This window comes from Vulpes lagopus, chromosome 18, assembly GCF_018345385.1.
Source record: "Vulpes lagopus strain Blue_001 chromosome 18, ASM1834538v1, whole genome shotgun sequence".
In the NCBI taxonomy this organism is placed as follows: Eukaryota; Metazoa; Chordata; class Mammalia; order Carnivora; family Canidae; genus Vulpes; species Vulpes lagopus.
The window spans coordinates 3,387,262-3,410,788 of NC_054841.1; the positions used below are offsets into that span (position 1 = coordinate 3,387,262).

General features: G+C 48.5%; 1 protein-coding gene across 3 annotated transcripts in view; it reads right to left on the bottom strand.

Moving 5' to 3' along the window:
- The window catches only part of PHACTR3 (phosphatase and actin regulator 3), a 212,891-nt gene that overhangs the window by 146,314 nt on the left and 43,050 nt on the right, over positions 1 to 23,527 (bottom strand). The window contains exon 1 of one of the 3 annotated variants that reach the window (XM_041733504.1): positions 6,530 to 6,643. The exons of 1 other annotated variant lie outside the window; for it this stretch is intronic. The gene's annotated coding sequence lies outside the window, so the exon portion shown is untranslated. Of the gene's footprint in view, positions 1 to 3,771; positions 4,096 to 6,529; positions 6,644 to 23,527 lie in introns of those variants that run through there. One more of the 3 variants, XM_041733503.1, reaches the window with a different exon arrangement.

Sequence of the window (23,527 nt, forward strand, 5' to 3'; positions counted from 1 at the left end):
CTACCTGGAGGGGTGGGCGGCCAGGGCCCAGCGCCACTCTCTGCACCACGGCACGGGGAATAAAGTGGGCTTAGGGTCAGTGGGCTCAAGACGGGATTGAGAGCAAGGCCCCCCCACCCCTAAGCCTCACTCTGCCCATCTGTAAGACGGTAGCAATGACGGGACCTGCCCCCCAGGCCCAGGTGGGGGGCAGGTGGGCAGCACGTGCTCACTCCATGAAGTGCTGCTGGGAAGAACGGATGAAACGTTCTATTTCCTAAAGGCGAATTTAACACCACCCAATTTCTATTGTGCCATTTGCTTGTAGCAGAGGCCATGTGGAAAAAAGAAAAAACAAGGAGAGAAGGAGGCAGGAGGAAGGCAGGCGTGAGAGCTTCCTGTGAAGTGGCCTGGTGGCGGCGACGCCCACGGCCCGGGGCTGGCACCCCATCTCCCGCACACCCAGACCCCGGACGCGCTGCTCCCCCGGATGTGAGCCCTGCAGCCGCAGCTCTGGCACAGCTCTCTAGCTGGTACTCTATCCCCATCTTTGTCCCCAGGCAGGTTCAGGCAGGTGCCTCGGGCCCTCCGTTTATGGGGTTCTCCTGTCAACAGGTGGGGGTTGATTCACGGAGAAACCACAGAAGTCGGGAGCTTACGTGTCAGGTGAGAATTAGCACGCTTTTAACCCCACCCCAGGAGAGGACTTGATAGCGGTACTGGTCAGACATCCCCAAAGAGATGTGGGCCAGGTGCGTAATCATGTTCCTGGGATGAACTGCGACAGCGACCAACCATGTGTCAGAGCTGCGTGTGTGCCCCCCGTGTGCCCGCTACACCCAGAGCCGCTTTGCTCTAACACACGTTGTCTTGACTTAGCCGCTTTACACACACACGGGAAAGCACAGCTGCGTCCCAAGCCCTATGACTGTTCTCAGCATGTTAATATGATTTTTGAACTTGCAGAAAAGAATTAAGAATAGTGTAATGAGCAGCCCAGGTGGAGCAATTATTAGTGGTTTGCTGTATGTGCTTCCTACGTTCACACACATGCACCTGTTACGGACAGTGGGCAGGGCCAGGCCATCTCAGAGGATGCTAAAGCAAAGACGCTCTGCCTGCAAGTGGTTCATCCCCCTAAAGTAATAGGATCACAGCTAACACAACTATGAGAACACTCCCCTCACACCCAAATCCCAGCCCCTTTAGTAAATAAAGTTTTCATCCAAACTTTGATTTATTTCCCCGTCACGTTCACCTCCAACCACATGGACAGGATATACAACCAATAAAAATCTCCTGCTCTGCTGTCTGAGTATTTCTTAAATTGGCTTGCCTTCCCCAGACCGAGGCAGGCATCTTGCAGCCCCTAAATATTTACTGACCCTGCCCTGGGATCTGCATCAGTGATTCTGAGCAGAGCCTGACCAGCAGCATCACCTTTGAACCTGTTAGAAATGCAAATTCTAAAAAAAAATAAAATAAAATAAAAATAAAAGAAATGCAAATTCTCACACCCACTCCAGGCCAGCAGAACCAGAAGCTCTGCAGGTGGATCCTGCAGTCACTGGTGTGACCATCCACCCCCACCCCCACCTCCCCTCCTGGGGATTCGAAGGCAGGTTCTCACACCCTGAGAGCAACTGGAAGAATGGTCCCTCTGGTCAGGTGCTCCCTCCACCAGGGAAAATTAGCATAGAAATAAAATGAAAGGACGGGTTTTATTTTGTATGCACCTTTCGAAGTTAATTGGGAATATCTGAACTTCCTGCCCGAGTAATAACCGCGCGATATGCTCTGGCAAAGACTATTCCTGCCCCACCAACCACAGATTGCAGAACCCAGGAACCTCTGCAAAAACACGGGATTCAGCTGTGACATGTCAAATTATGTCAAGATGCAATGAAGAAACAGAGCTAAAAATAGCACCACAAGGCTGAGCACAGAGGGCTCTGGTTCATCAGCGCCAGGACCAGAGAGACACGGCCTCCAGCCCCTCCTCAGGCCCCGAGAGGGCCCGGGCAGGAGGAAGGAGCTGCTCCGTCCATATGTCATGTGCCCTCGTGCCCACGACACCGCGGGGGCAAAGCGCAGGGCTCCAAGGGAGGCAGGAGTGAGCAGGTTGCTCCTGAGGAGGATACTTGATGGTTTAAAAATAGAATGTTCTGAGCGTACACGATATGAACAGTCACCCCACGAGCAGAGCTACTGCGTTATGTAACGGCGATGTCATTAAAGACGCCGTGAGACACAGGTCGCGGGTCGATAATGCAGGTCAACTGCTCCACAACCGAAGAGTCCACACCAAAAACAAATCGAAACAAAAAACCGCACAGACACAAGGTCTCCAGCCCTTGCGCGTAGAGAGAGGCCTGCGAAGTGCTGTGCTACTGATGGGTGTGGCTCGGGGAGGGACACTAACGGTGGCAGGGCGGTGGGCGGGGGGGGGGGGGGGACAGAAACCGGCGTCTCCACTCGGCCTTGTTCCTTTAGCTCGGCCCCTAAAAGCCGGGAGGTGAAACAGCAGGTCTCACTGGCCGTGGCTGCTTCTGCGGAGGGTGGCACCTAAGTGACAGCTGAGACGGCTCTGGGACAACGTCGCCCTGCTCCTCCGCCCCAGCAAACGGTGGACCCCTGACGATTTCTGAATGAACTTCCAGCAGGCTGTTTTTCTGCTGACGGGTTATTCTTAGAGTTTGGAAGTGGCTGCCATCATTATGCATGTGCATAATTCCCTAATTCATCCTTGCAGAGCAACATGCCCGGGACTCGGCACCACTGCCAGGCAACTGCTAAATTACCACCCTGCCTCCCTACGCAACCCTCCACCTCCCCGCCCCGGCCCCCAGGAACAGAGCAAGCATTTCGGAGGAGGGGGTCTCTGCAGACTGGCAACTAACTGCCCTCTCCGGGAGTCCCCGGGACTTCATTTCCCTCGGAGTCCAAAAACTTGCAGCTGAGCAGCACAGCGGGGCGCCATCGGGAACCAATTTTGCTTCCAGGAACTTTGCACGACCCGTATTAACACTTGGAATCGGTTCCCCCATCCCCCTCTGCAGCCCCAGCTCCAAACAGCCAACCTCACTTGCAAGCCAGGTTTTTTTTTTTCAGAACCCCGAACCCACAAAGGATACTAAACGTAAAAATGACAGAAAAGCAAAAAACGCGTGCTCCTCCCCACCTCCTGCCTCCCAGCCAGGAGTCCTCCCCGGTGGGGATCCCACAGGGACACGGACTCCTGCTCCAGCAGCAGCGTTTATTCCAAACACGAAATGAAGGCTTCAATCTCCAACGTCGGAAACCTCCCCTACTTTAAATTTTTACGAAACCCCGGCTTTCGAATAGAACCCCCACCCCGTGCTGTCAAAATGCACATCGGGGACAATCTATTATTTCCTGGAAATTTTCTTGCAGGCTGGAGATGAAAAGGCATCCAGGTGGAATTTTTATTTTTAGCCCAGAAGGAATAGGGTCAAAATAACATTCACGTGGAAACGAAAGAGCGGGGCTTTGTAGTGGATCCGGGGCTGCCGGCAAATGCTGGCCTGCTCCACCAGAGGCATGGAGAGGACTTAGGGTTTTTTTGGGGGGGGCGGACAGCACCCATCCCTCAGCCCAGACTCCAGACATGGACATTTGATTCAAGGGCACCAACAGTGCCATTCTCCGGCTGCCCCTGCTGCTGCTAACGCTTGCAAAGCCTTGGACTTTTAGAGCCCCTGCACCCCCCACCCTGCCAAGAGATGCCCACCGCTCTCCCTCCCCCAGCATGTCTGGGAGCACTCCACTTACCTTATGCTCAAAGAACGGGGCTGAACTACAGTCCTCATCCTCCCAGGAAACTCCGTCTCCCTGAGGGCTCCTGGATCCTGTCCCCCTAAACCTCTCCTGGAGGTAGGGCTTGGCAGAGAGCCCCCGCAGCACTCAGGACGAGCTCAGCTCCCAAAGAACCTCCAACCCCCAGCCCGCACGACACTGCAATTGTCAGCAAGCTCCTGTCTGCCTTTTGGGGCTGAACACCGTTATTATCTGTAAACATTTTTAAATATAGACATTGCAGGAGTACGGGCCTGGGGTGGGGTGAGGAGGGCCGCTTGGGGCTGAGGAGCCAGCTCAGGGGACCACGCACCAGGCCCCAGCCCCCACCAAGCCCCCCCCCCCTCGCCCCCCCCCGCTCTGCTCAGTGCCACGATGTGTCACCCAGCACTGGCAGGCCACCGCTCAGGCCAGCAGCGGGCCAGAGCCTGGCAAAAATCGCCAAACCACAGTCTGAAATCCCACCTACGAAACCCACCATGCCAGCGACCTCTCCTGGCCTCAGGCAAGGGCCACTGGGTATGGGGGCCCTCTCCCTTGTCCCCGGGCCCTGGAGCTGCCACATTGACCTTGGGGAGAGGGCACCTCGGCCGTGCAAAGTCGGGAGCCAGCTGCTGCAGTCTTAGACCAGGGAGGCTGCCCGGAGCCAAGCCCCAGGGACCACGGCCGAGGACGGGATTCAGAGCTGCGGGACGCCAGTGAGAAGGGGCCCAGGGCAGGGTTTCCCAAGCTCAGCCCCACTGCTACCTGGGGCCACATGCTTCTCTGCTGTGGGCCCAGCCCGTGCACTGTCATAGGATGCTAGGCGGCCTCCCTGGTCTCTCCCCACTAGATGCCAGGAGCACCCCCCACCCCAGGGTGACAACCAAAGTGTCTCCAGACATCACCCATGTCCCCTGGGGGCAGAGCTGCCCTGTTGAGAACCTCTGGGCTACAGAAAGGCAGCTGTGGGTCTGAATCAGGAACTGCATGACTGTGTGAACTTGGGATTTGCTCCTCTGGACCTCAGTGTTCTCATCTGCAAAGTGGGCAGTAGGGCCATGAAGAACTGAGCCCAGGCCCAGCGCGGATGAATGGAGCTGGCACTCAGAGGGGCCCAGACCCTTTCCTGCCCAGGAGAGGGGCCGGGCTCTGCGGCAACAAGCTGCAGCCGGGCATCACTCCCCTGTGCACTTCTGCTCACCCAACTGTGCAAGGGCACGCGCTCCCCAGGCCGGGTGAGCTGAGCTGAGCTGAGGTATGCGGAGTGCCATCGCAGAGCAAAGGAGCTGGGGGAGGGGGTTCCAGAGGGCAGAGGAAGGCAATCCTGAGGGCAGGACTCCTGGGAGAGCCAGGTCCCCTCCGAAATGTCCCTGGGTGAGCATGCGAACCCTGAACATTTTTCCAGAGTTATTCCACATTTAGGGTCTCTTTGGAAACCTCTAATTCCAGGAGCCAATGATAGGTTGCTCTTGCCTTTTAGAAAAGAGAACTTGCCCTGCTGATGACACCTCTATGCGATCTTGCCTGGGAGCTGCTGCGCACTTACCACTGAGGCTGGCAGCCCATCTCTGCCCCTTCCGGGGGGAGGGAGAGCAGAGGACCGAGACCCCAGCTGAGGGCAGAGGGCGGAGGTTTAACCTGGTTGCTTTCCCTCACCTCCCGCTCAAGGTGTTTCTAGAGGCAGCACAGGGCTTCCAGGCCTCTGGAACAGCGGGGTCTCTCTGCCAGGCCCCGTGCAGAGGCCTTGCAGCCCTACCTGACCTCACCCTCACGCACAGGGGTCCCAAGGGCAGGCACTTCTATGATCCCTCTGTCCGGTGGGGAAACTGAGGCTCGGAGAGGTAAAGTAAGCGGCCCAAGGCCACTCATTAGGAGGTGGCTGGGGAGGGTCACAGACACTACCTCTGACTCTGAGCCTGAGTGTGACCCTCTGTGGCTCTAAAACAACAGCACCCAGGGAAACTGAGTCACTGTCCCAGCTCAGACACAAGTTCCAAACAAAGCCTGGAGCAAGTCCTGATCCCGGGGAGTAGAATTACAGGGGTCCATTCCAGGTGCCTTCGCTCCCCAGGGGCCCCCCCAAGCCAACTGAGCCTTTGTCCCATGCTGAGCCCCAGAACTGGCTGTGAGCAGGTGCAAGAGAACCCAAAGCCTTCTTCCCCAGCCAGGTCACTGAGTCACACGCGGTTAACCACAGAAACTCCACTCAGCACAGTGCCAGCCTCCCGGGAGGCAGTCGGCACCCTGGGGCTGGTTTCCATGAGGATGATCCATTGCCAGACTCCCCCCACCTGGATTTCACGAGCCCATCTCTCTGCCAGGAACTGCCAATATCAGGTCGTCTGAATCCTCGCAAGAGGCCAGGGATGGAGGAACTCTCCCCATCCCACAGAGGGGGAAACTGAGACCGGAGGCGGCTCAGGAGGCAGCAGGTGGGGGGCAGGGTTACTGGACCCAGGCTTCGGACATTCCTGCCACTGTCACACACGAACCCAGAGAAGACAAACGGATTAGGGTTGTCCCAGAAAGACACCCTGAGAGCTCCAAGTTTATTGAAATCCATATACCATATTGACTCGGGTGTCACGAGCCACACGTGAAGTGGGGTGCCCTCCTGCCCCCAGATACCTCACAATTCACTGGAACAGACACAGCCCATCTATCAGCAACTCACCCCAGCTCCTCCTCCAGAGTCTCCCTTTCTCTTCCACCCCAACCCCACTGACGCCAGCCCAGACTGAGCCAAGCTCACCTGTCTCCTGGAAGCCCCCACCGGCCTCCACCTGTCTCCCCACTAACGGAGAGCCACCCTGGTGTCCATCCACCCCAGCAAACCCCCTGCATCCTCTGGGGCGTGTGGGTCAGAGGGCAGACCTCCTCCACGCATGGCCGAGGAGCCGGATGGCAGAGGGTGGGGAGGCCGGGAGCTAGATTTCAAAGTGCAGAGTCGTGCCCACAGAGAAGAGAGGTGGTGTGGGCTGCTCACATGCCATTGGTTCCATGTGCCGAGTCCGGGCAAGGTCCACTCAATGCTCACATCCCAGAAGATGCCCCATCGCTGTCCCGATGTCTGGGTGAGCCAGTGGGATCAGAAGGGCGCGCAGGATGCCTGCGGTCCCACTAACACACACAGAACATCGGGTGCCCCGGCCCAGGACCACTGCTCCCAGATCAGGACTCCACTCTTGACCCCGCGTGAGGGCACCTCGTTCACAGCCCCAGACAGGAGGGTGTTATTATCGCCTCCACTTTAGGGATGGGAAACTGAGGCAGCGGGTGCCCACAGTGATGAAGCTGAGCACAGCTTCTCAGTCCGAGCACCATGGACACGGGGGGCCGCGCGGGTCTCTGCAGCGGGGCTGCCCCATGGGTCAGACGGTGCTCAGCAGCGCCCGGGGCTGCCCCGGTCCTTGCCAACAGAGCTGCCCCCCGCCCCGGCTGCGACAACCCCAAATGCCTCCGGACGCACCAAAGCCACTGCCGGGGGAGACACCAGGGTGTCAGAGGTGTGTGGGGGGTGGCCTTTGCCTCTCGCTGGGGTCTCAGACTTCTTTCCACTGGAAAACAGGTAACAAGAGGAGCATGACTGGCCCCTGGAACACATCCCGTCTTCCCGATCACTTTCCGCCGCGGGCGCGCCCCTGGCCAATGGCAGCAAGTGACGCCCGCCCGACCCCCGCCCAGACGTGGTCACTCATGGAGGCCGTGCCCACAGCCACAGTGTCTGGGCTTGCTCACGCAGAATTTCAGGAAGCATCTAGAGCCGTGGTCTGGAGGACCCTGTTCAGACTAAAAGGCCAGGCAAGGAACGGTGGCCAGGTGTGAGTGCTCCACGCAGGTGAGTGCTCCTCCCAACGGGGTAGGACGGGTCCTGCCCGAGGCAGGCAGACAGCACTCGGCTGTTTTTCCTTCTGTATTTACCCACCGGCCCCTCCAAGTAGGACTCTCAGCAAAGAAAACGAAGTAGGGAACAAAACAGAAACCTAGTCTTTATGGAACGGACAGTCTGGCAGCCCAGCAACGCCAGAGCGCTGAGGTTTACAGACCAAGCCAGAAAATCCAGATGTTTAGGTGAAATACTGCAACTGTTTTTCTTTCTTTCCTTTCTTTCAATTTTAATTCCAGTCACTCAACACAGTCTAACATTAGTTGCAGGTGCACAGTATAGAGATTCAGCGCTTGCACACATCACCCGGCGCTCGTCACGACAGGTGCCCCCCTTCCTCCCATCACCTCTTCCCCAGCCCCCACCCACCTCCCGTCTGGTGACCAGCAGTACGTCCTCTGTTTCCGAGTTTACCTCTCTCTTTTTTTCTCCTTTGCTCATTTGTTTTGTTTCCTAAATTCCACATATGAGCAAAATCATACGGTGTGTGTCTTTCTCTGACTTATTTTACTTAGCATGATTCTCTCTAGACCCATCCGTGTCAGTGCAAATGGCAAGATCTCTTTCTTTTTCATGGCCGAGTAATATTCCCTTTGTATATACACCACATCTTCTTTATCCATTCATTAGGCAATGAACATGGGCTGCTTCTATAAAAAATGCTGCGTTAAACACGGGGCTGCATGTATCTTCTCCAATTAGCTGTATTCACGTTCTCTGGGTAAATACCAAGCAGTGGAATTACTGGATCATATGGCAATTCTACTTTTAATTTTTGGAGGCACCCCATTCTGTCCTCCCAAGTGACTGCACCAGTTTGCATTCCCACCAACAGCGCACGAGGGTTCCCCTTTCTCCACATCCTCCTCAAAACCTGGTGTTTCTCGTGCTGTTAATTTTAGCCATTCTGACAGGTGTGAGGTGATACCTCAGTGTGGTTTTGATTTGTATTTCCCTGATGATGAATGATGTGGAGCATCTTTTCATGTGTCTGTTGACCATCTGGATGTCTTCTCTGGAAAAAATTGTCTGCTCATGTCTTCTATCCACTTTTAATTGGATTATTTGGGGTTTCTTGATGTTGAGTCTTATAAGTTCTTCATATACTTTGGTCACTAGCCCTTTATCTGATATGTCATTTGCAAATATCTTCTCCCATTCACTAGGTTGCTTTTTCAGTTTTGTTGATGGCTTCCTTCACCGTGCAGAAGCTTTTTATTTTGATGTAGTCCCAAGAGTTTATTTTTACTTTTGTTTCCCTCGCCTCAGGAGACATGTCTAGAAAGATGTTGCTATGGTCAATGTCAGAGAAATTACTGCCTGTGCTCTCTTCTCAGATTTGTATGATGTCAGGTCTCATGTTTAGGCCCTTCACCCATTTTGAGTTTATTTTTGTGCATAATCTAAGAAAGGGTCAAGTTTCATGCTTTTGCACTTTGTTGTCCAGTTTCCCCAGCACCATTTGTTGAAGAGACTGTCTTTTCCCCCATTGCATAGTCTAGCCTCCTCTGTGGAAGATTAATTGACCACATAATTATGGGGTTTACTTCTGGGCTCTCTATCTGTTCCGTTGATCTATGGGTCTATTTTTATGCCAGCACCATCCTGTCTTATTTACGACAGCTTTGTAGTGTATCTTCAAATCTGGGATTGTGATACCTCTAGTTTTGTTCTTCTTTTTTCAGGATTGCTTTGTCTCTTCGGGGACTTTTGTGGTTCCAAATAAATCTTAGGATGATTTGTGTTAGTTCTGTAAAAAAGTGTAGTTAGTATTTTGATAAGGATTCCACTTATCCATAAGGCAGTATGGACATTTAACAATATTTGCTCCTCCAATCCATGAGCAGGGACTATTTTTCCACTTGTCCATGTCATCTTCTATTTCTTTCATCAGTATTTTACACTTTTCAGAATACAGAATCCACCCCTTTGGTTACATTTATTCCTACATATTCTATTATTTATGATGTAGCTGTTAATGGGATTATTTTATTAATTTCTCTTTCTGCTACTTCTTTATTAGTGTATAGAAATACAATGGATTTCTATATATTGAAAATCCCTCAACTTTTCAATGTTCATTCCATTAAACACACACATACACACACACATAAACACACACTGTTCAGGCCAAATCAAGCAAGTCTACAGGCTAACGTTGGCTCTTGGACTTCCTGTTTTAAACCTTGGGTTTCTACCTTAGTTTCTACCAGATTTAGAGAAGAACAGGACCAAGCCACCTTTGTGGGCTGCTTCTAGACCTGGTGGCTTCCAATCCAGGCTTAAAAGAGAAAGGAGAAAGTATGATAGCTTCGGGGAAAGTGTGATCCTGTGTTTTACTTTCTCTGGCCAGGAGAGGGGAGGCTCACCGAGCATGGAGCTGCCCCCTGGCCCTTATCACGAAACATATGGATGGTCAAGTCTCCCACTTGCTTGGGCGAAGGAAGCCACATATGGAAGGCCAAATATTCTGGAAATCTCTTCCAGTTGGCTCCCATGATTTTCCATGCTGGGAAGGAAAGCTAAAAGAGGGAGAAAGCTCAGAATAAGCAGAAGGAGAACCACGTGGCTCTCCACGGACCAAATGTTCTCTTTCCCTGGACCAAGGTTGGAGCTGATGGGTAGTGGGGCAGCCCCTCAAGGTCACTCAGAAGAGAGCACATGAGCACATAAGCTGGAGCAAGCCTCCAGCTTGGGAGCAAACACATGAGTCTACAAAGAAGAACAGGAGGGAGGCCATTGTACTTGCACAGGTGCAAGGAGCATATGGGTCCAGCCAGCGAGGTACGGTGAGGATGGGAACACCTAGGCACATCTGGGAGATATTTTGGAGAGAGAAACCTCAAGACCATCCTGGACTATGGACTCATAAACATCTAACCACAATGGAAGCTGGCATGTACCTCAAGTTATAGGTACCAGCACTCGTGCTGTCGAGGGTCAGTACGCATACTGACAACCAGCCGTCCAGGATGGAAACATGGAAAATGCCTGCTCCAGCACTTCCTCTCTCCTGAGAAGGCCAAGTGCAGAGAGAACAGGGAGGCATGGTGGAAACCGTGTCTCTACACTGAAAGTGTTGAGGATACGTGGTGCTGGACCACACGGGAGGCTGTTTCACAGGGAGAAAAAAGGGTCTTTTGACTCAAAATTCCTGCCCAGTCTCCAGCTCTGGGAAGGCTATGTATGCATCTCTGAACTTGACCCAGATCAGCGAGATCCAGGGCTTTGCTCACACCCTCCTGAGAGGGGACCTGCCCTGACAACCACATCTGAAACAGGCCTTGCCACTTGCCTTGTCCTTGCTGGGCTTGGCTGACCTCCTGGCACCCCCTGCCCCCTGACATATCACACACTGGTCATACACTGGTCACAGAACACCCCCTCCTGAGATGGCGAGGGACTCATACACTCAGAACGTATGAGGTACTCAGTAGGTGTTTGTGGACAGATAAAGACTAATGAACCCTCCAATGGAGGCAGGTATCAACACGAGAATGTCGTGAAAGGCAATTCAGGTTGAAAAAGTGAACAGGAACAACTCAAATGTTCATGGGCTGATGAATGGATAAACAAAATGTGGTCCATCCATACCGTGAAATATTATTTAGCCACAAAAAAGGAACAAAGCTCTGATACACCCTACTCACGGATGAGCCTCAAAATCATTAGGCCACACAAAAGAAGCCAGTCATAATGGCCACGTATGGCATGATTCCATTCACAGGAAACGTCCAAAGAAGGCAAATCTACAGAGACAGCAAATTCGTGGCTGGTGGGAGCTGGAGGAGGGGGTGGGGAGTGATTCCTAATGGGCCCAAGGCTCCTTTTCTGGGGAAAGAAGGGGGTTCTAAAACTGATTATAGTAATGGCTGCACAATTCTGTGAATTCTGAAAACCACGGCACAGTACGTTTTCAATAGGGAAATTTTATCACATGGTATGGATTTTTATCATATGGTAAATTTTATCATATAATATGGGCTATATTTCAGTAAAGCTGATACCAAAAAAAAATCAAAAGAAAATTTTGGGGTGCCTGGGTGACTCAGTCAGTTGAGCCGGACTCTTGATTTCAGCTCAAGGCATGGTCCTGAGATTGAACCTGGTGTCAGGCTCTGCACTGGGTGTGGAGCCTGCTTAGTTTTCTCTCTCTCTCTCTGCCCCTCTGCCCCTCCCCACCCCACCCCCTGGCTCACATGCACATGTGTGCTATCTCTCAAAAAAAATTATGATCATAAAAAAAAGAAAACAAAACAAAAAAGAAAGAAAAAGAAGATTCCCAAGGCAGCTCGTCCATGGGTCAGATGCTCTCAATTTGGAAGCTACATCCTGAGTATGAATTAGGCAATAAGGAAAGCAGCCCTAATTACTTTGCATCCCCAGGTGATCGGTAATTAACTCCACCTTTGGTTGCTTTAAAAAAAAATAGTTTGAGACCTAGAATGCTAAGAAATCTCATGGCCACTCATGATGTCATCATTGGCTTTTCACTGAACGCCTCCTCAGTGCAAGTGCATACCGAGAGCTCTCCCTGCAACCCCAGGGCAGACAGTCTTCGTCCTCATTTCACAGAAGCTGAGAGGTTGAGGCTCCAGGCTGAGGTCACGGACACCTCTGTAGCAGGTCCATTTTATCTACCTTTGCATGTGAGCTGCACCCAATTTCCTTCTCCCCATCCCCACCCCGTGAAGCTCTCTCTTCCTCCCCCTCCCTCAGCGCTGGTGTCAGAGCCACAGTGGACTGGATTCATCTTTGTGATTTTCTGCTTACGTCACCCCACGTCCCTATCATCTTTGCTCAACATCCCCCTCCTCCGAGGCTCAGGACTTGCAGCTCCACCAGTCCCCATCTCTGTCCACCATCAGCTTGTCCTGGCCATGGCCCCGGGGCCACAGGAGTCCAGCCAGTCTTGTCTCCTCCCGACCATCACCCATATGAGGACCAGTCCACCCCCCTGGCATCATGAGTCCTTGACATTCTCAACACCAACCCCACCTCCAATCATCAGGACCATGGCCAACACGGAGACGGCTGCCCCCACATCTGCCCCCCAACTGAAAACGTGAAGCTCTTGTTTCTCACCTCCCCCAAGACCTCCCACCCCTCCACCCACAGAGCCCTCGGGGCCGCACAGGCTCTCTCTCCTGCCTTCAGCCCCTCAACCAGCTCCTCCCAGGTGTTGTTTCCATCCAGTTCAATCTGAGCCCCCCTGCTCAGCGTGTCCGACCAGAATTCAAGGCTCAATACGCCCCTGCCCTCCACCACAACCTCCTTGCCCCTGCCATCTGCTGTTTCTCATTTCTGCTCCCAAGCACATAGCTTAAAAGCTTCTGCAAAATCACAATACCGTGCTCTACAACAAATTCATTTTATTTGACTTCAGCTGGGTATTGAGTACCTGCAGGTTCTCTACTCATTCCCAGATGATTTTCTATCCCATTTTCCAGTTCTCATGGGGGTGCAGTGAAATCAAACCCCTTTGTGCACTGCTGATAGCACATCCCTAACACAATGGCAATCCTGCATTATTTTTCAAGAGGCATAGAATATTTAACTTCTTAAATTCGTGTCTCGGACTCTACCCTGAAGAAAAAAATCCAAAATACAGAGAACACTACATGCATGAAGGATTTACCATTTTATTAGTAATCACACTGAAACATCTGAAGCATTGAAAATATCCAACAGAAGGAGGACCAGTTAAGTAAATTTTACTGAAGCAGATACTCTACTGAAATACTGCCTATGCCTGCATTTTGGAAACAAAACTTCAATTTAGGCTACTTGAAATAAGCTCTTTTATTTGATTACCAAATAAGACAAAGCGAACCAGGTGCAAGGCAAGCAGATTGTACTCTCAGGGCACAGGGGAGAGTGAGCATGTAACGCACACACAAGGGGACAGAATGTGAAAGCACCAGGAGACCCCACAACCAGACTGAAGTAGTTAGCAGGAGGACATTCACTCTCCTCTCGCAAACAGCAGGGCAGAGGCTTCACAGGCAGGGCCTGGTTCTCGGGCCTGACTTAGGAAAGGTGGCATCCACCTGGTTGGCAGAGGACGTCTGGTACTTCCAGTGAGTGCTGGAGGTTAAGACTTGAATCAAGGTCTTAGCAACTTAGCAATCCTGGGACATACAAGACGGTGGGCAAGCAGCCCTTCGGCCTCGGCTGAGGTTGAGGAAGGGATAAAAGCCTGATCCAAAGGTTTCTGCATTAACCACGAGCGAGCTCCCTGGGACCAGAGAAGAATGCTTGGAGGCTGAGGATGGGCTGCGGGTCAAGGCTGAGATTCAGTGGAGAGTAGGCTGGGTCGGGTCCTAGGATCCAGACTGGCTCGGTGATGAAACTGGGCCAGGAAAGAAGTACGAGAAGAGAAAGAGGAGGGCCAGGGCCAGGGTCCTAAGGAGGCTGAGGGCAGGCAGGACTGTACTGGCGAGCTGGCTGCCGGAGGTTAACTCTGGGGAAGAACCGTTGTGTGTGACGCAAGGATCCGGGGTCGGCTCCTGCAGGTGGGTTGCCGAAGGAACCAGCTACCAACTGGACTCCTCAGATCAATCAAATTAAAAGTTCATCACTGCTCCCTTTGTGGATTTTGCACTTCCTTGCCCTCTTGCTATGGGGGAAACTTGTCTTTCTCATTCTTTTGCTTATCATTTCCCGTCAAGCATCATTTTCCCAGGCTGCTAAATAAAGTATACCCTTAACAAGGAAGACTCTACAATTAAGTGAGGTTCTTCTCTCCTAAGTGTTCAGGAAACGGAGCGGAATCACAAGAACACAAGCACTTCTCAAGAACCGCTGCTCAAGAGACAAATGGAAGTTGGAACAAGCATCATACAATCCCGGACATCCTCTTGTTCAGGTATTTGGTAAAAGTGAGAATAGGATCCTCATCCATAATTCTTCCATGAAAGGTAAACACAAAACAAAAACCAGGCTGGTTTTCCAGTGAGCACCTTCTAGCACTACCTGGTTCTTTCTGTGGCCCGAGCACTACTCGGCTTTGCCCCCAGGGCACAACCCAAGGAGCTCAGTGTACCCAGCTAGAGAGAGGCCGAGCTGGTCGGTGCCGAGGGGCTCAGCGGAACCCAGCACACCACTCAGCGGGTCCCGCTGTCACCGAACTGAGCCTCCGTCTGCACAGAAGTTTCCAGAATAGCTTGCACTAGGTAAGGGTGAGCTGAAAGGGTTTCAGGGTAGAATAAACAACAAAAGGTCAACCCAAGGTGAACCGCAACTGTCCCTCCACCTGCTCATTCACCCACACCCACGTCTATGTGCGTCCTCGGCTCGGCGGCCCTGCACCTCTGGGCTGGTCTGTCCAACCTGCGTATTTACCCAGTCACTCAGCCAGAAAGCTGGAGCCGTCCTTAGGAACGCCTCCCCCAGCAGCACCCCCAGATGCATGTCTACCTGGAACCTCAGAACGAGACCTCCTGCTCACCCTCCTGCAAGTCCCCTGCACACCCAGTTCTCTCACCTGAACACGATCCTGATCCTTCTCTCATCTTCCACCTGCCACTCCTCATCTGAGGAATGCTGCTTCTCCTGGGGAGGAGGGGTGTTCAGGGGAAAGCCTGCTTCCCGGGGAGACCACCTCTGTCCCCACTCCCACCGCAGACTGGATCACGTCTCCCTCTTAGCTGCCCCACCGTGTCCTGAGCTTCCTCACACATTCCCATCTGTGACTGCTTGTCCACTACCTGTCTCTCCTCTAGACCTCAAGGGTAGAGCTGTCTCCGATTTACCCCCATGGCCCCAGTGCCTCACACGGTCTAGCACACAGGGGCTGAGAGAATGAATAAATGAATGAATGAATGAATGAACACAGGTGCACATGGAAAGCCCCTTGAATACATGGTTTCTGTCTCCAATGGTGTCCTATGCAGCACTGAGTACCATATGCCACCACGATCCCCTTTGGCAGGGGTCAAGAGAAAGTGACCCAACTGAAAGCAATCCGACCAGAAGACAGTGGGCCCACCACAGGCAGGCTACTGCTGGTGGTCACCTTGTGGAAGACGAAAGGGCAGGTTTGGGTTTTGCTGAAGCCGGTCATGCAAACAGGTGAGATTTCCATCTGATTAGACATCCTGAAAACTCCCACCGAGAGGCAGGTCTGTCACTCCATGGCCAGCCTGAAGTCTGAAGGAGCCGAGGCCACAAGCACGTAGGAAATAACACGTATGGGCCTCTTTGGCCACAGAAAGAACACCCTACGGAAGGCCAAGCCAGACACCTTTCCAACATAGTTAAGAAGATTTGGCCAACACATTCACGGACACAGGCTGCAGGCGTGGGGACCAAAGAATCAAGTTCTAAAACAAGGATGCTGGCAGTTATTCAGGGAGCATCACGATGGAAATGACCACTTGGAACTATCCTTACTATAGGGAATGACTTTGGAATCACACACCACACCCGGCAATAAAAGAACAGTGTGGCTGGAAAAGACCACTTTCTTTGGCTCAAACTTCCTTAATTCTGAGCAAAGTCATAGTACCTGGGTGAGATTAGTAGATCATGGCCTCAGCCCCGAGCCTAACTTTCTTTTTTTTTTTTTTTTTTTTTTTTTTTTTTTCTAACTTTCTCACATGACTGGATAATAAGAGACTTTGGAAAACCTGGGCAATCCATTGTCTGCTTGAAAATTCTGAAATTTGACATCAGGAAAATGAGAATCAGTGTGAAGAGACATAGTCAAACAGACCCTTAGGCCGCCACCTACTCTTCCTCATCCATCAGAATTCTGAAAGAGTAAAAGACATCAGTAAGGTAAATAAAAAGTATCCCCTGGAGATGAAGTCATGATCCCCTGAATTCCCTTCTCTATAATTTTCTCAGGCAAAGCAATGACTATTATAGCGTTTTTTTTTTTAATTGACTAAATTAGAGATGTTTCTTAAAACAACTCACTTTCTGGCTCTCCAAGAGAACGATGTCCTTACTGTGTATATGCAGTGTTTACATATGACTAACATGAGCATGAAATTCAGGGAATGGAAACAAGTGATAGAAGACATTATTTAAGGAGTTTGGCAGCTGACTGCTCTCAGCCCTGACAGAACAATGACAGGATAGGAGGAAGGAGAAACAAAATGATATTTTAGTGAATTTTGGATGGCCAGATAACACACCAGAACATGTAGAAGCCTGGTCACCGAGTGCGTTTTCACCCACAGGTAAAGGAAGAAACCAGAAAGAAACACGAGCCTGCAATGTGTGGTGCCTTCCCCCAGTAAAAGGAAGAAGTCCCCTGAAAGTGGGGGGCTGAGGAGGAAACTCAAGGGAAATCCATCCTCAAATTCCAGGGTTCAGCCACTGAAGTCTGAGGGCATGAGAATGTGTGTGGCCCAGAACTCCATCAAGGCGCTGCAGGCCTTCACTAAGTGTAAGACAGTTGGAGTCTCCCAAGTCAGGAAGCAGTTGGCAGCCACAGAAGAGCTCTCCAGGGGGACTGGTGAGCAGCAGTAATACTCCGTGACCCCTACTTTCTGCTAGCTAGGCTGTTTCAAGTGTCAGAAGGCTGGCAGCTCAGAGGTTAAGCCCTAGAAAACTTAGGCTCGGAGCTCAGATAAGCACTTGCAGCCAGCAGTGAACCAAATCAAAATAAAGCTACAGGAGAGCCCAGACTCAGCTCAACTACAAACAAACTTGACTCAGGGCTCCAATTTCGATAGCCTGAAAGAAGAAGAATATACTGTTTTTGATACAAAATGTCTGACATGTTCACATTCCCACCAACAGTGCAAGAGGGTTCCCTTTTCTCCGCATCCTCTCCAACATTTGTGGTTTCCTGCCTTGTTAATTTTCCCCATTCTCACTGGTGTGAGGTGGTATCTCATTGTGCTTTTGATTTGTATTTCCCCGATGGCAAGTGATGCAGAGCATTTTCTCATGTGCGTGTTGGCCATGTCCATGTCCTACTCTGTGAGATTTCTCTTCATGTCTTTTGCCCATTTCATGATTGGATTGTTTGTTTCTTTGGTGTTGAGGTTTAATAAGTTCTTTATAGATCTTGGAAACTAGCCCTTTATCTGATACATCATTTGCAAATATATTTTCCCATTCTGTAGGTTGTCTTTTAGTTTTGTTGACTGCATCCTTTGCTGTGCAAAAGCTTCTTAACTTGATGAAGTCCCAATAGTTCATTTTTGCTTTTGTTTCTTTTGTCTTCATGGATGTATCTTGCACGAAGTTACTGTGGCCGAGTTAAAAAAGGGTGTTGCCTGTGTTCTCCTCTAGGATTTTGATGGAATCTTGTCTCACATTTAGATCTTTCATCCATTTTGAGTTTATCTTTATAGCAGCAATGTCCACAATAGCCAAACTGTGGAAGGAGCATCGGTGTTCATCGAAAGATGAATGGATAAAGAAGATGTGGTTTATGTATACAATGGAATATTCCTCAGCCATTAGAAATGACAAATACCCACGATTTGCTTCAACGTGGATGGAACTGGAGGGTATTATGCTGAGTGAAATAAGTCAATCGGAGAAGGACAAACATTATATGGTCTCATTCATTTGGGGAATATAAATAATAGTGAAAGGGAATAGAAGGGAAGGGAGAAGAAATGGGTAGGAAATATCAGAAAGGGAGACAGAACATGAAGACTCCTAACTCTGGGAAATGAACTAGGGGTGGTGGAAGGGGAGGAGGGCAAGGGGTGGGGGTGAATAGGTGACGGGCACTGAGGGGGGCACTTGACGGGATGATAACTGGGTGTTATTCTGTATGTTGGCAAATTGAACACCAATAAAAAATAAATTTATTATTTAAAAAAAAATGTCTGACATGTAGTAAAAAAAATTAGATATTGTGAAAAAGTGAGGAAATATGATGATGCTTGATCATGAGAGGAAAGAGATGATAGAAGAAGAACCTAAAATACTTTAGCTATTGAAATGGTCAGATAGAGACTTTAAAATAACCATGGTAAAAATTCTAAAGTATAGTGTGTGAAAAATAATAGTATGCCTGAAGGGATTGAGAATTGAAACACATAGAAACTAAGAGAAAAATCCAAATGGAAATGCTAAAATGAAAAATGCAATATCAGGAATGAAGAATTCATTAAATAGACTTACTGGCAGACTAGGCAAACCAATGGAAATGATCAGTGAACTTGAAGACAGGTATAGAAGACCAGTAGCTGATAGCAACAAGATAAATTGTAGACCAGCTAGTTCATCAGAAAAAGAGCTAAGATGAGCCCTCTTAGCCAAAAATTAGTCTCAAAAATAATTTTGCAAAGGGGATCCAAATTTAATTGGATCAGACTGTAGAGCAATATACACCCGTGGGCACTGACAAAAATAATAGAGCAATCAGGTGGCAATTAGTGGAGCCCAATAGCTTGGGGTGATGACAGCAAAGGCAAACAGATTAACAGAGAAATTAGGGGGAGAGGCCAGCCATCAAATAGAGATCTGCTAAAACTACTGTCATATGAGAGTGCCTATGCACATCCCCGAGGCTGCATCCTTTGCGAAGAAACACCAAAGGCTGTGGGGACAAATAAATGCCAAAATGGCCTATTTAAGTCACAAGACATAAACAAACAAGCCCAACGGAAAGGGAAACCAATATTCAGAGTTGCTAAGGTGTATTATCTAAAACATCTAATTAAAAAATACACTATGTGTAAACAAATAGGAAAATATGACCCACACATAGGAAAAGAGCAGACAATGGAAATAGTTTATGAAAGAGGCCAGATGTCAGACTTAGCAGATAAAGATTTCCAAGCAGTTTTAAAAAATAGGTTCAAAGAACTAAAGGAAACCATACTTAGGAAATGAGAGGTTTAACAGCAATGTCTTATTTTTTAAAAAGGAATGTCAATAAAGAGAAATTATTTAAAAGAATCAAATGGAAACTCTGTAATAGAAAGTTACAGTAACTAAAATAAAAAATTTACTAGAGCGGATCAACAGGTGTTTTGAACTTGCAGAAGAAAGAATCGTCAAACCTGAAAATAGACATTATTCCATCTGAAGAATAGAAAGAAAAGGAGGAAATGAGGAAAATACACAAAGACAGAGGCTCCGAGAAGGACAAACATTGTATGTTCTCATTCATTTGGGGAATATAAATAATAGTGAAAGGGAATATAAGAGAAGGGAGAAGAAATGTGTGGGAAATATCAGAAAGGGAGACAGAACATAAAGACTCCTAACTCTGGGAAACGAACTAGGGGTGGGGGGGGGGAGGAGGGCGGGGGGTAGGGGGGAATGGGTGACGGGCACTGAGGGGGACACTTGACAGGATGAGCACTGGGTGTTATTCTGTATGTTGGTAAATTGAACACCAATAAAAAATAAGTTTATTATTAAAAAAAAAAAGACAGAGGCTCCGAAAATTTGGGGCCACTAGGAAGTGCACCAAGATACATGTAATAGGAAGCCCAGAATGCGAGGACAGTGAGAACGGGGCAGAAAAAAATACTGGAAGAAAAAATGGCTGAAACTTCCTAATTTGATTTTAAAAATTAATCTATACATCTAAGAAGCTCATTAAACTCCAAAGAGGACAAATACACAGATATCTGCATCCAGATACCAATATTGAAAGATAAAGACAAAGAAAGTACTTGAAAGTAGCAAGGGAAAAATGACAAGTGGCATATAAGAGAGCCCTATGATGACTAACAGCTGACTTCTCGTCAGAAATAATGGGGGCCAGAGGCAGTGGGATGACACTCCCACTTTTAAACAGTTGAAGGAAACAACACTGTACACAAAGTCTTATATCCAACAAAACAACCTTTCCTTTTTTTAAGATTTTATTTATTCATGAGAGACACACAGAGAAAGGCAAAGACACAGGCAGAAGGAGAAGCAGGCTCCCTGTGGGGAGCCCGATGTGGGACTCGATCCCAGGACCCCAGGATCACGATCTGAGCTGAAGGCAGACGCTCAATTGCTGAGCCACCAAGGTGACCCACAAAACTACCTTTCAAACATGTCGGTGAATGAAAGACATTCCCAGATAAATAAAACAGAGGATTCACTGCTAGCAGACCTACCTTATTAGAAATGGTAGCAAAGAGTTGCAGGCTGAAAGCAAGTGACACTAGACAGTGATTCCAATCTACATACCAAAAAAAAATTTTTTAAAGCCACCCACAGTAAACATGATTATGTAATTATAAGAGATAGCATGAATGCATACTTCTCCTGCTTTATTCTGTTAACTGATTTTAAAAATCAATCAAATAAAATATATCACACATACGCACACACACATACACATTCATACATGTACACACACATATTATTGGGTCTACAATTCACAGAAATGTAACGTGCTTGACAATATCAATAAGAAGGATGTATGTGGGACTAGGCTACATAAGGGTAAGGAAATCACACCAGATGGTCACTTGAGTCCATGGGAACCAATGAAGAGAACTACAAATAGTAAACAGAAAGGCTAATATAACAGACTATTCTCTTAGCTTCTTTAAAAGACATAATTTCATATGAAGTAATAATTAGAACAATGTATCATAGGAGTTGTAACACATAACATGTAATATGTAATTACATGTTGTAACACATAACATGTGTTATGTGTGTGTAATATGTAATTACATGTTATGTGACATAGAAGGGAACAGAGCCATCTATATAAGACTAATGTTTCTATATCTGACTGCAATTAAGTTGGTATAAATCTGAAGTGTTCTGAAAAGTTAGTACGCATACAGTAGGCCCTAGAGCAACTACTAAGAAAGTAAGTTTAAAAAGCCATTAAGAAAATGGAACTGTTACACTAAAAAATATCCACTAAGGCAAAACAAAGCAATAAAGGAAGAAAGGAAGAACAAAAGATATATGAGACATAGAAAACAAAGAGGAGAATGGCAGGTGCAAATCCACTCTGTCGATAACATTTTTTTAAGATTTCTTTATTTATTCATGAGAGACACAGAGAGAGAAGCAGAGACACAGGCAGAGGGAGAAGCAGGCTCCCTGCGGGGACCCCAATGCAGGACTTGATCCCAGGACCCCGGGATCACCCGCTGAGCCAAAGGCAGATGCTTAACCGCTGAGCCACCCAGGTGTCCCTATCAATAACATTAAATTCATTAAATAGAATACACAATTCAAGAAAAGGCAGGCTGTCAGACAATAAGAAGTCAGATCTAGCTATATACTGTCTACAACAACATACTTTATTATTTTTTTTTTATTTATGAGAGAGAGAGAGAGGAACAGAGGCAGAGGAACAAGCAGACTCCGTGCTAAGTGCAGAGCCCAATGCAGGGCTCTCAGGACCCTGAGATTATGACCTGAGCTGAAACCAAGAGCCAGATGCTTAACCAACTGAGCCACCGAGACACCCCCACAAGAACACACTTTAGATTCAAAGATATAACAGGTTGGACACAAAAGGAAGCAAAAAGATATATCATGGAAACAGCAACCATAAAAAAGCTGGAGAGCTTTACTACCAGCAGACAAAATAACTTTAAAACAATGTTACTAGAGACAAAGGGAGAAATGTTATAAAGATAAAAGGGTCAATCCATCAGGAATGCATAACAACTATAGACATAGAGACTTATGTACCTAACAACAGAGTTCCAGAATACACAATAGAGTTCAAGGGGAAATATAAACTTCCTAACAATAGCTGGAGATGTCAATAGCCCACTTTCAGTTGTGAATAGAACAACATAGAACAACCAGGCAGCACTTAAAGAAGGGACAGAAGATCTGGACAGCACTACACACCAACTGTACCATCTACAATATGACGTATCTAGAGAACACTCCACCCAGCAACCACAGAACAGACATCCCTCTCAAGTGCTCATGGAACATTCTCTAGGACGGGGCATGCGCTAAGTCATAAAACAAGGCTTGATAAATTTAAAAGAATGTAAATCAGGGATCCCTGGGTGGCGCAGCGGTTTGGCGCCTGCCTTTGGCCCGGGGCGCGATCCTGGAGACCCGGGATCGAATCCCACGTCAGGCTCCCGGTGCATGGAGCCTGTTTCTCCCTCTGCCTGTCTCTGCCTCTCTCTCTCTCTCTGTGACTATCATGAATAAATAAATAAAATCTGGGATCCCTGAGTGGCGCAGCGGTTTGGCGCCTGCCTTTGGCCCAGGGCGCGATCCTGGAGACCCGGGATCGAATCCCACATCGGGCTCCCGGTGCATGGAGCCTGCTTCTCCCTCTACCTGTGTCTCTGCCTCTCTCTCTCTGTGACTATCATAAATAAATAAAAAATAAATAAATAAAAACTTAAAAGAATGTAAATCATAAAAAGTATGACTTCTGATTACTTGGAATGAAATTAGAAATCCTTAATAGAAATTTGAAGGATTCATAAAAACATGGAAATTATATACATGTCCTAAATAACCCACGAACCAAAGAAAAAACCATACTTTGAAATGAATACTTTGAAATCAGAGAGTACTTTGAAATGAATAAAAATGGGGAAATAGCAAACCAAAACGTATGGCACACAGCTAAAGAAATGCATAAAGGGGAGTTTATAGATGCAAAATGCCTATATTAGAAGAAAAATCTCAAAACAATAGCCTAATGCTCCAGCTGAAGACAGCAGAAAAAGAAGCGTAAACCAAACCTAATGCAAACAGAAGGAAGATAAAGATTAGGGGAGAAACCAATGAAATAAAGAACAGAAAACAACAGAGAAAATCAGCAAGACCAAGACTTGGTTCTCGGAAGGATCAAAAAGATGTACAAATTCTTAGCTGGACTGATGAAAAAAAAAAAAGAGAGAGAGAAGGCGCAAATTTCTAAAAGCAGGAATGTAAGAGTAGCTTTCACTACCAACTTGCAGGAATAAAAAGAATGAGAAGAGAACACTATGA